General features: G+C 35.6%; 1 protein-coding gene across 7 annotated transcripts in view; it reads right to left on the reverse strand.

The window, feature by feature from the left end:
* RFX3 (regulatory factor X3) overlaps positions 1-12,734 on the reverse strand; it is a gene marked incomplete at its 3' end in the record, with an annotated part of 272,770 nt that extends 260,036 nt beyond the window's left edge. For 6 of the 7 annotated variants that reach the window (XM_084899509.1, XM_084899510.1, XM_084899508.1 and 3 more), the window contains exon 1: positions 12,497-12,734. The remainder of the gene's footprint in view (positions 1-12,496) is intronic. The other variant, XM_084899511.1, reaches the window with a different exon arrangement.
* Between the last annotated feature and the right edge of the window lie 259 nt (positions 12,735-12,993).

Consider the following 12,993-nt stretch of genomic DNA (forward strand, 5'->3'; position numbering starts at 1 on the left):
AAATAAGACTGTTTTAAGAGTTTGTACATTTATGGTACATAGTTTCCCAGTATACATTGGCTTCCCAAGTGTAAACTGCTTTATATATCAGATATATTAATCAGATACCTCAAGTGAAAATATTAATTATGTATATTTTGTAAGTTAACATTATATTGTATAGTTTTATAATGATAAAACAATTACAAGAAAGCTCTGATGTAATATCTCAATCTAATACTCTTCTAAACACAACATTAACAGTGAAGCTCCATATAATAATAGTCAAAGGTTACAGAGGTTTATTATATTTGCAACAAATATAAAAACAAATGGTGCCCATAAAGAAACTTAAGTACAATCTATTCCTCAGCTATTAGTTAAAATCACAGTAAGGCAAGAAAAAAAAAAAAAAAAAGAAAAAAAAAAAAAGAAAGAAAGAAAGAAAAAAAGACTGTTCTTACAACAAATTAGTTCACCATTCATACTTTCACTTATCCATCTTATCTCATTTTTATCTTTATTTTTAAACTCTCCACTAATTTCATCTAACTACATGACCTTCTTTTTTATATTTATTGATTCACAAATACTATGTCTGTCATTTTGTAGTCTTCTAAAGTCCACACATAGCTGGGACGATGTATTTTGTATCCAGTACCTCATTCCTCTCTTTTTTCAAAAAGCTCCTTAAAATTCAATAAAAAAATTAAAAATTAAAAAAACACAATCACTTCAGGATTTCTAAATTAACCGAAGCAGTATTGTCACTGAAGACACATTGATAGAAATCATTTAATCCTCATTCAAAAGCAAATGCCAAAGGACAATGATGTAAAACTATAAGCTTACAGACTAATAAATCCAATTATCTCTTAGGCCTCTGCTAGAATGTTTTTGAATCAAATATTAGAAACAATATTATTAACAGTATTGTAGTAATATGCTGATGGGTTTCTAACACATAGAGCCCCTAAAATGACATTTTTACTCTAAATTGTACATTGTTCATCCTCTAGTTTATCCAATTATGTTCCTGCCTGGATTTACCCTAATTCTTACCCAATTCCTTCAGATTAAGTAAGGTGCTATTTTGGGCATGGCATGTAACTTACTGGCATTCTATCCTCAATAGACAAACTGGAATTTCCAAAGCTCACACATAATACATCACACAAGACAATACCATAGGATTTGGGAAATTCCTGACAGCAATGTAGATTAACAAAAATACAACAAAATAGAGAGTCTTACATTACCCAAGAAATAAGCTTTTACTTTAGAGTTTACCAAGAGCAGCCGGACTGGAGGTAAATGAAATATCAGGATCACTACAATGACTTCCTCTCAAAAATTACTTTTATTAACATCTTCAGTCCATAGTTATTAACACCAATAAATGATCAAATCTAACCCATCAAAATATTAAAATGCACTCCCTTCCAATTTTGAAAATAAAATCCCACCTCATTTCCAAGTCATATAGTTCTCAAACCTTTGCTCAAAAATAAATCCACATGTATTTTACAACTCTACTCATTCAACATATTTTAAAAGGCTTTAAATTTCAAAATTTGACAACTTCTAAAAATAAAGGAACAGATCAAATGTTGATCCAGCAATACAATATTTTATTCTACTACCATACAAATAAATTAGAATTTTTATCTTTAACTATAATACAATTCAATTTTAGTATTCATGGTATCTATTAACTAAAGGTAGCCTCTAAAAATTATCATATAATGTGATGCACTACAAAAACTGTTCCCCAAATCACACAAAGATCAATCAAAGAATTTAAGTTAAACATTTCTCTTAATGTTCTTTGCCTTAAGAAAATATCACTGGAGTGGTTTCTAATAGTGTTACAAGATATGCATAATACAAAGACAAAATGTATGGATAGAAGTTCTAAAGCACCAAGTACGATGTACATTAAAATGATTTTCTAAAGGTCTATACACACACACACACACACACACACACACAATATAATATCTAGGATAAACTCCATTTTTCTTTTCTTTTTTAATATATTTTATTGATTTTTTTATAGAGAGGAAGAGAGAGGGATAGAGAGTTAGAAACATCGATGAGAGAGAAACATGGATCAGCTGCCTCCTGCACACCCCCTACTGGGGAAGTGCCCACAACCAAGGTACATGCCCTTGACCAGAATCGAACCCAGGACCTTCCAGTCCGCAGGCCGATGCTCTATCCAGTGAGCCAAACTGGTTTTGGCCCATTTTTCTTTATATAAGTACAGGCAGTCTTAGGTTACGTCGGAATCAATGTACATAATTTTGTGGGTATGTTGCCATCTCCCATTTATTTATAAAAAATAAAAAGTTCCGTCATTTCGACGTATATACGTAGGTGATATTTTTTAAATTATTTATTTACAAGTAAAGGTCAAGAATTGTTATTTTTCTTACAATTTTTTCTTTACTGTTTCACTTCATTTCTGCTGTGTATGTGCTCCACATAAGCAACATAGGTGCTTATGTAGGTAGATTCCGACTTACGACAAAAATCTCGTTTAAATCACACCGTAGGAATGGATCTCCGACGTAACCGGAGGACCTACTACTGTACACCCTAATAATATATAGTAACTTTTTAAACAAAATGTTTTAAAAGGTCCTTTAAAGCATACAATATAATTACATTGTACAATAAATAATATAACTTTAGCTGGTGTCTGTATATTAACTCTTCTTGTTAGGTATTCATTATGGCACATCAAAATACATACTGTAAACTAAAATGGTAAAGGTGATTTTCAGGTCGGTAACAATGTATCTTCCCATGTGTGTTTTATTAGTGACCCTTACACTGACACTTCATTAAAACTTATCTCCAAGACTGTCATCAGATAGAATCCGATGCCAATCAGTGAAAGTCTAATGTGACAGATTATATATACTCTCTGGTTCTTTTAAGCGTCAGCCTAAACAGAAACAGGGGGGGAAGTAGATGCTTTTGTAAAACAAAAATATATATTCACAGAACAATCCACCTAAAGCAAAATGCAGACAGTTGGATTTAAGGCATTATTTCTGTATCTGGCCCATATATTAGATTTCCTCAGTACTCCTTTTTTTATTCCTACCTTTCCACAGCTGTGCATGACTAAACCACAATAGAGACTCCTTAGAAGAATACTATTGCACATCCACTAATGTGCTAAGGATAGACATACAGATACAGTCAGTCTTTAGGAGAAAAATATCACAAATATAAAGTAATAAGATGCCTATCCTCCTTTCCCAAAGTATAGGTACTATGCACAATACTACAGCAGGAAAATAACAAGATCTGGAAGACTCTCTGATCGCCTTAGTCACTTCTATTCCCCCCCTTCCCCACCTCAACCGCTACCCCCCCCCAAAAAAAAATGTCACAGTTAAAATTAAAAAATAAATAGAAAGAACTGGGTCGAATATGCAATGCACTGGTATTTAACAATGAAAACAGGATATTATTTCTAAATGTTTCTTTTTCCTGTCTCTCTCCAGTAGCTTCTCTCAACCCCAATCCCAATTAAGGCATGAAAGAAACTTCACTGAAAAAAGCAAAAAGCATTTATTTGTAAAATGGGTTTGCACATTGTTGATTAACACTAAAGAGGGCCAGATACATTTTTAAGGATGCCAGTTATTGTATTGAAATACAATATATTGAGCATTTGAATATGAATGTAGTTCAGACTCTTGAATATGTTTACATTAATCAATACACGTAATTGTTGAAAAATAATTTAAAAAACAATAATTAGAATCTATTCAACTTTCATACACTCCTCATTAGATTGTTAGAGATGAGATACAGCAGAATAGAAGACATCAAGAACTAATGCAAAAATGCTTCCTTTCATAGTCTGCAGTGCTTAAAAATCTTGGTAAGTCTACTTAGTAAATTAACAATAATGCAAAACTTTACAAAAATGCACAGTTCTTAACCAAGAGACACAATTTTCTGCTACCAAACCTGAATAAAAAGAATGTTTATACAACTATAAATATTCAGAAAAAAAGTATTGGCAATGAAAACCATAAAAGAATGGCACTGCTTCCCAGAGCAGGGTCTCGGAGTACTAATACTCCAAAGACTCTAAGAACTCGCCCAGTCTTCCTGACAGGACTCAGTTCTTTCTATAACTACCTGAAGCGCATGAAGGGAAGAAAAGGTCCAGGTTTTAATAACTGGGAAAGAAATGTGAAAAAATGAGATACACAGAAACCTAAATTAATTTTTACTGTTTCTGATGAGAGAGATCTAACAAGTCCCTCTGTGTGTCAAATTGCCTATCCACATACTTGAGAAATTATATCCTGTTTTTAATACCTCACTGATGAGCAAGAGGCAGGGACTTGTCTGGCATACAGACATAGAGGAGCTGCTGGTCAGGAGCTCCAGCTGTCAGACTCAGCTAATTCCTGTGTGGGTGAGGACAGCAGGGCACTGGCCACAGCACCCTAAGGGAGCCACTGACATGAAGGAACCCTCTGAAACTGTGTCATAGGTATGGCTATTACACTAGGCCCAGGCTCTGGGTTTTCTTTTGTTGTTCTTATCGGAAGAAACAATAGGCAAGCAAAACGCTAGCCTTCGAGTCCATGTGCAAAGGAAACACCTATTCCTGGCTTACCTTTTCCCAGCGCCAATCTTGTCACGGAGTCAGACTGTTAGTGCTGAAAAGGGCTTTAGCGATCACATAGCCCTCATGTTTCATTTTGCAGGTGGAAAAACTCAGAGCTGAAGGGTTTGAGTGGCTAACCTAAGGTTTTAGTTAGTGACAGAGTGAGCACTGGAAGAGAACCTTTTTCTCACCTTTGCTCTCCTTTGACTGGCACTTTTAAAGACCATTCTTTCTCAGCCTAGTCACTCTCTCTCCTCTCTCCATCCACATAAACTCTGAATATATGTTTCCTCTCCAACTAATGTACTTTTATTTTCTGGCCAGCTGCCTGATCCGCAGTTTTTCAGGACTCAGTTCCCATCACAGTGGTAAAAGGGGTGAGATATAGCAGAAGAAGGACATCTTGAACGAATGCAAAAACGCTTCCTTTCCCTAAGTAGGAAGCACCAGGAACCTGACAGCCCTGACCAGGCACTGTAAAACAAAGGCATGCAGTACTGGCTACAGCATATTACAGCTTCTAATAAAAGTAGTGAGAAACAAGAGTTCAGGAGCAAGAGTCAGCAATAAGCAGGCATATGTGATTGTGCAAACACAGTATTTTTGGACTAGAGATTTAATCTTGAAGCCAGAACATAGCCAGAACTGAGAAGGGAACCTTTCTGAAGCAAAATCATACTCAGTCACATCATTAGTGAATCAGTAACATGTTTTTCGTTTAAGGGAGTAGTCAGATAGATAGAAATTATAATAAATAAATAAATAAATAAATAAGGATTATTGAAATAAGAATGATAAATAACCTTACTATCTAAAATCACATTTCCTAGCATTGTTTCCAAATATTCCTTTAAAAATGTGTGTCAAATTCACTGGAGAAAGGAAGCAGATGAGATGGCTGAGTCTCCCAACTTTATATGTTGGAGCTAATTACCTATAAAAATAATGTAAAAGGAGTCAGATAATAAGCACTAAATAAGACTGGGGAGAAGGCAGCAGGTAAGATAAGAGAGGTAGACAAAAAGCCTACAATATACAATACTTCAGCAAAGGTGACACACCATATGAAGTAAATTTTAAATTAAAATGAATAAATGACATTTCCCGTTTGAAAAACATTAGGGATATTTTAGATAAAATAAGAAAAAAATCCATTCTTAATCAAATTGTGTAGAATATATTGTAAATTACTAAATACCAAATTTATATATAGCAGCCAACTACAATGTTTCTTTAAACATCTTTAATTGTCAAAGAAATGGAGCTAAAATTGATATTTCTCCTCAACAATTTAATATTATATGTTGTATTACATAATGTTCCAAGGTTACTGTATCTCAAAGTTAGGGCTGTCAAATTCTTCCAAAATTACTTATTGCTACCCATAGTAAAATAATTGTAAGCAGTGCACTATAAAATTATACAATAATTTCTTGATGAATTAAAAAAACTATTGCCATTCTTTTTATATGAATGGTTGTGTTTTATATAAAGCTTATAAATAAGGCTTTAAAATGTTTTAGAATGAATTCATGTGTAACAAATATGAAAAGGAAAATACATACTAGACAATGAAATGACAAGTGTAAGAGTTTATTAAATGCTGCATCATTAGTTCTCAGTTTAAGATACCTCAAACAGGAGAGTTATCCACATAGAGTAAAAGAAATACATTAAAACAAGGCTGCAGAATAAAACTAAAATATCACTTTAAACTAATATCCTTATTATTCAGTGAAATAATAAGACTGATGACTTCCACAAGTTAAAGCCCATTGGGAAGGAGGTAGTCAAGTGCATAGTAAAAGGTTTCTTAGCTGGCCAAAAGATTAGAATGGGTTCCCCTAGAATTGAGCATGTATTCTGTATCTTATACTGAGCAAAGCACATTACATAAATTATCCCTTTTAATCTTCACAGAACCCTATAAAATAGGTACTGTTGACCCAATTTTTCAGATGAGAAAACTGAGGCTAGGTAAAGGTAAATAACCTGTCCATGGTCCCACTGCTAATAAGATTAACTGAAATCTGACTCCAAAGCCTGTGTTCTTAACCAGTATACTTCTTCCTTTGATCTACTAAAACAAGAAAAAAAACAGGCCCTGGCCTGGTAGCTTAGTTGGTTAGAGCATAGTCCCAACACATCAAGGTTGCAGGTCATCTCTGGTCAGGGCAACCAATGAATGCATAACTAAGTGGAACAAAGAAATCGATGCTTCCCTTTCTCTCTCTCTATCTCTCTAAATTCAATTAAAAAAAAACATAAAGAACAAAACACATACCTATTTGATACTCTGAATATATTTCAATTTTAACTGATTTGTTTTCATTAAAGTGCATCTTATACTTTGATATGAAATATGAGTTTAAAAGTTTTGAAACAATGTCATATAATATACTTTAAAAATAATAATAGCATAAACTGTATGGTAAACAGTAGGATCACATTTTAAAAGACAAATGTCTAAGTTATTTTAAGAAGACTAGTATTTAAAAATGTTATTACCTCTGCATGTTTTGGATTCTCTGTGACATTCCAACATATGAAATACTATTCTTGATAGTGGTACCTCATTAAAATATCATATTTTGCTGATTGTAGTTAAATGAAATTAATAGTTTAGATAAATCCATTATCTGGAGGAAAAAAGTTTATATGATGTAACCATCATTTTCTAAGCTACTTGAGGAAGATACTGACTACCACTATTTCAGTTTTATATCTTTTAGCATATATCCCCGCTGTGAAAAGAAAACCAATGATGCAACCAGAGCCCAAAAGATTGGATTGAATTAATTCTCCTATGAAAGCTCTCAATGAACAAATATTAAGATAGATCATTTCCAGTTTGGAATTATATGATAAACAGTAAGGCAGGGAATCTAAAACTTTTCAGATAGTAAAGCTCAATTAAATATTCAAACCACACTCCTTCAACAGCATGAAGTGGGGACTGAATTCTCCAGACAATGTTTAATATTATTATTATTGTTGATTTAATTAACCTCATAAATATTATTGTCAATTATACTTTTGAGGTAGTTTTTTTTTATTTTTATTAATTTCAGAGAGGAAGGGATAGGAAGAGATATAGAAACATCAACAATGAGATATAATCATTGGTTGCTACCTCCTGCATGTGCCATACCAGGGATTGAGCCTGCAACCTGGGCATAAGTCCTGACTGAGAATCAACTAGAGACTTCTTGGTTCATAGGTTGACACTCAATCATTGAGCCACACCAGCCAGGCTGAGGTAGCTTTTTTTGATTATGCCATAAAAAGCATATTCATGTCATTACTAATCATGTCATATAAAAATGTCTTAAGAATGTACAATATGTGCCAATAGTACCAAATTTACACACTACAAAAGTTACACTGACAAAATAGTATGATTCTCAAGTGAAACAAAAAGTTTCAAATGAAGGCTGAAATACCTGCATAAGACGGTGATCAAAATATATGCCTCTAGGACTAACGCTGACATTCCGATATGCCAAAGATATCAGTCTTGATACTGTTCTCTGTTATGCTAACATATATTAGTACAGAGAGAGATAGGCTTTGATATAAAACTGCCAATTAAGACAGTGTATTAAATTTAAATTCCATATAAATAAGGCCATCAAATGCTTAAATGCACATATAATTAAAATTTTTCTTTTAAACTAAAGTTTCATTCAGTTCACAATCTTACTGATAATAATTTCATGTTACAAACAGCACAGCACCCTCTGGTGCATCTGCTATAATACGTATAAAATTCCCACCAAACAAACAAAAAAAAAAGGATAAAATCTGAGTAAAAATGAACCTTAGAAATCAGTAAAAAGATACTCATATACTCCAGTACCTATTTTTAAACATAATGCTTAACAACAATTTTCATTTAAAAAGAGCACTAAAAAGTTTATAGTAAAAACTGAAGTAGGTGAGGAAAATGTTTTAGTTAGAAAATATTTAAAATAATGCAGCAACAAAAACAGCACTGGTTTCCAACATTTAACATTCAAACTAAAATAATGCTATCCAAAAAAATGCTTTATGAACGGGATGGCAAAAGTTAACTTGTCATTTTAACCAGATTTTACTTTATTCAAATCTGCCTTAGCTTCTTGCTTAAGATAAATTTGACTTATTGTATAAAGGGTTCCTGAGTATTTTTTCTGGATCCAAAGGGAATTTTCCATTACAATGTAAGAATTTTTAAGTGTTCTGTTAAAGGATCTGCAACTTACACAGACTGAAAACAGAATAATATTCAGAAATAAAAGTTGTTAAATTATAAACCTGAATCTAAATAGTTCAAAACTTTTATTTAAAACACACACACACACAAACACACACACAAACACACACACACACACACACACAACTTTTCCTAGGAAAATAACTCCAAAAGTGTATTTTACTAAGGACAAAAGCAAAAGATGCCACCTGCTTTAGACAATTCTTTTGTGAACCACTGGAAGTCTCAACACAATGCACTAGAAATGAAAGTGACACCTGTTTAAAGCAGCCATCTGGCCCTAACAAGCTAGAATTAGTCAAATCCACTTAATCTTGGACTTCCAAAATATGGGAACACTATGCACCTGTGAACAGAAAGGAATTTAAATCTGGTTTATAATGGCCAGTGGAAATTTATACCCAAGAGTTGAAGGCAAATGGTTACATTGGGGAAATTATTTTTAAAGTAACTGAAAGTAGATTTTCAGGCTAGTGTTCAACATAAAAACAAAAAAATAAACAATAACAAAAATCGACAGACTCTTCATAATTTAAAGGTTTACTTGGCATTCTCATTTCTTACAGCAAAGTCTCACTATACTACCAAGAACAAAGTAACATTCCTATTAGACTGTTCAGAACAGTTTGGTTTTTTTTTTTTTTTTTTACTTCTTCCCATACATCTGATTCTATATTCACCCTTTTAAACTCACACATACACATACTCTTCATAACATCTGAAAAGCAAAATCTTATATTCCACCTACTTACTGGTTTTTCAGTTGGAAATTAGAGGAAAGCTCACACAAAATCAACTTTCTCAAGAATAATAAAATGTTACCAAAAAGTAACATGTCATTTAAATAATACATTATATCAATCTTGATTTATGATTCATTCATTTTAATTGTTAATTTTTAATGATAAAAACTATCATATTAACTTTAGGGTAAAAAGTATTTTTTCTTTAGGGTTAAAATATATAAAACTTATAAACTATAAAACTTTTATTTGAGTACTTATGTAGAATATAAGAAGACTTGAATACTAGAGTAATACTGTTTTTTTACATTAGGCATAACTATTCCATATAATGAAAAAATTATGGAATTATGAATTTCAGTAATGTGCTTGAGTTTACTATATTATACATGTAAATGTACTACTAAAATATGTCTATATTGGTTAATGCAACTCATTGTCAAAACAACCTAAAAAGATTGAATAATGTTGACATGCTTGAGCCCAAAGAATCTCTAAAAGCAACTTTTGTATCACATAAGTGTTTTCAAAAATAGATGATAGAATTCAAGTTAAGCTCTGCTCTCAAATCAACTGATGAGTGGAAATCTAAATTACTGAACCTGAGATAATTTTAAGAAGTAAAATGCCTCAAAAAAAAAGTTCTTGGACATTGCAAATAAAAATATTAAATCATAACATTATAACATATAATCTACTCAGCTGAAAACCTATTATGTAAATAGCATAAGGTCTGAAGCTGTCTCTAGACAGCAAAACTATTTAACTTCAGAGAGTTTATGGGACCCAGAAGCTTCACCATCCAAAAGTGTTCAGGCATTTGACACTCATCTGAACAGAAAAAATAAAAAATAAAAAAATACAAGTTAGTATTAGACTTGCATGGAATCTAGATTGGGGAAGAGGTATGTGTGAATAAATATAAAGGAATTTGAATGCTCTGAGAAAGACTTCGGAACAAAGTATCATCTTCATTTAAAATACCAATCCCATGGAAATGAATTGAAAGGGGAAAAGTTTTTGTTTTTTTAAAACACACTCTTATTTTACAAAGTATTAGCCTTAACAGCATTACAATTACCCAACCTGCTCATTGACAATCTCAAGAATCATTAAAACTGTCACATTATTCAGAGGCTGCTCTGTCAGGTAAATCAATATATGTTTACTGTTAGGAAGAAGACTATTTAAATAAACATTTTAAAATTCCAGACTGAAAATTTCAATATGTGCAAATATATTTGTTTTAGCATACACTCATTATCAAAACTTTTTACTAATATGTTAATTAAACGTTAGGCTGAAAAATGAACAAATTTACAGGATCTGGAAAACAGTTCCCTCCAACCAAGAGCCCTACTATTTGAGGACTGATAAGTATTCATATCTACTGAGAGAAATAGATTATTTTTAGAGACTTAAAAAGGGGAAAGTTCTCTCCCCTCACCAGATTTAAGTCATTGTCCAAAGAAAGCCAAAATAATGACTATGTTAAGTAGTGCACACATGCCCAGCTCTGGACAACCATAAAGAAAGTGAAATATACACACGTTTCAAGTTGAGACGCTTCATACATTCTTTATGAACAACTTGACTTCAATTTCAACTCTCAAAGAAATACGAACAGACAAGATGAAGAGGGGGGAAAAAAAACCTCTTTAAAGTACCTTAACTGTCATAAATAACATTGTAACCCGAGTTCTCACAAAGCTTCCTCATGTCCTTTCCCTGTTTATCCTACACAAAGTCTTGCAACCACAATGAAAACTGTTAACACTCCATGGTGGAGAAGCAGGCTCATCAAAGTGAAATGGAACCTCACTACCACCCCTCCCATCTCCACATGAAGGATAAAGCACTGTCAATAACTACTAACCCAAGTATCACAGATGCCCTGCATCCGGTTTAAATCACAAGCACACGCGCGCGCACACACACACTCACACACACACACACACCCCAAGGAAGAGAAAAAGAGATGGGAGAGAGACTTTTTAAAAATTTCTTCCCCAGTGCTGCAAAGTCCAGCGAAGAGGCTCCAGGTTTCAATGTGTGCAAGGGTTGTGGGGGGAAAGGAGGCGGGGGAGGGAACAGTGCTGAATGGATATTAGGACTGTTTGCAGCACAAAGAAAACACAGTTTTAAAAGAAAAAAAAGAGAAAAAAGAACACCGTGTAGTGGATGACGGCAAAAGAAGGGCAGCCCATTCAGCACAAGAAGAGGGGCAAAAAAATGAAGGGAATGGGCGGTGGGAAAAGTTCACCCGTTGTACGAGGATAAAAATAACAAAAACCTTAACAAGGCCCCACAAGTGAACAACAACAACAAAACACCAGCTCTTGGGTCCCCCTTGCACATTGTTGTCTACTTCGGTTTTGGAAAAAAAAAAAAAAAAGGCAGGAAACAAGCAGCTTCAAAAAAAGAAAATTAAAGAGAAAAGAAAAGCCCTTCTCTCTTCACCTGACTCTCCTCCTCAGAAAAGACCTAGGGCAGAGCTCCACCATCCGCAACGCGAAACTGGGGCTCCCTCTCCCGCTCGGCTGGCAGCCCCCCGAGCTCCCGCTCCATCCCTGACGCGCGGCGGGCGCCGAGGGCCGGGCGGGCGGACGGAGGACCGGCGGGCGCGGAGCCCACACCCCCGGCCCCGCCGCGGCGCGCACGGTCCATTGTAAACAAGCCCGGGGGACCGAGCCCCTCGGCGGCGGCGCCGCAGCGCAGTCCCCGGTGTCAGGAGTGAGACCCCGCACAGCCACAGCCGGCTCGCACACACGGACACACACACACACACACACACACACACACACACACACGGACATCCGCATTCACACGCATACACACGCTCCCACACACATGTAGAGACCGAAGAATATTCACCTTGGCTGTGGATTATTGTGGTGTTGTTGGTGGGTGATGGAGATGGTGGTGGTGGGGAGGAGGAGGAGGAGGAAGAGGAGGAGGAGGAGGAGGAGGAGAGGAGTAGTTGTTGTTGATGGGTAACAGTCGCCAGGACTACGGTGACTATGGCGCTTGATTCACAAGGCAACGGTTGCTATAACTCACAAAAGAGAGAGAGAGGGTGAGAGCGAAAGGGAGAGGGAGACACTCGCACGGGGAGGGGTAGGGGAGGGGAGAGGGGAGGAGGCGGGCCGGCCGGCCGCCGGAAGGGGCGGGCGCAGCGCCGTGACTGACAGCCCCGCGTCCGGGCCGGGGGCGCGAGGCGAGGGCTCGGTGGGCTCGGGGTGCGAGCCCGGAGGCTTGCCGCGGCCGGAGGCCCCCGAGGGCCCCGGAGGCTCGCTACTGCCCGCGGCCAGGCTGCCCTGGGAGCTCAGGGGCGTGGCGCTAGGGACACGGCGGTGAAGCCAGAGGTGCCA

Source organism: Pipistrellus hanaki (assembly GCF_964339955.1).
Source record: "Pipistrellus hanaki genome assembly, chromosome: 11".
Lineage (NCBI taxonomy): Eukaryota > Metazoa > Chordata > Mammalia > Chiroptera > Vespertilionidae > Pipistrellus > Pipistrellus hanaki.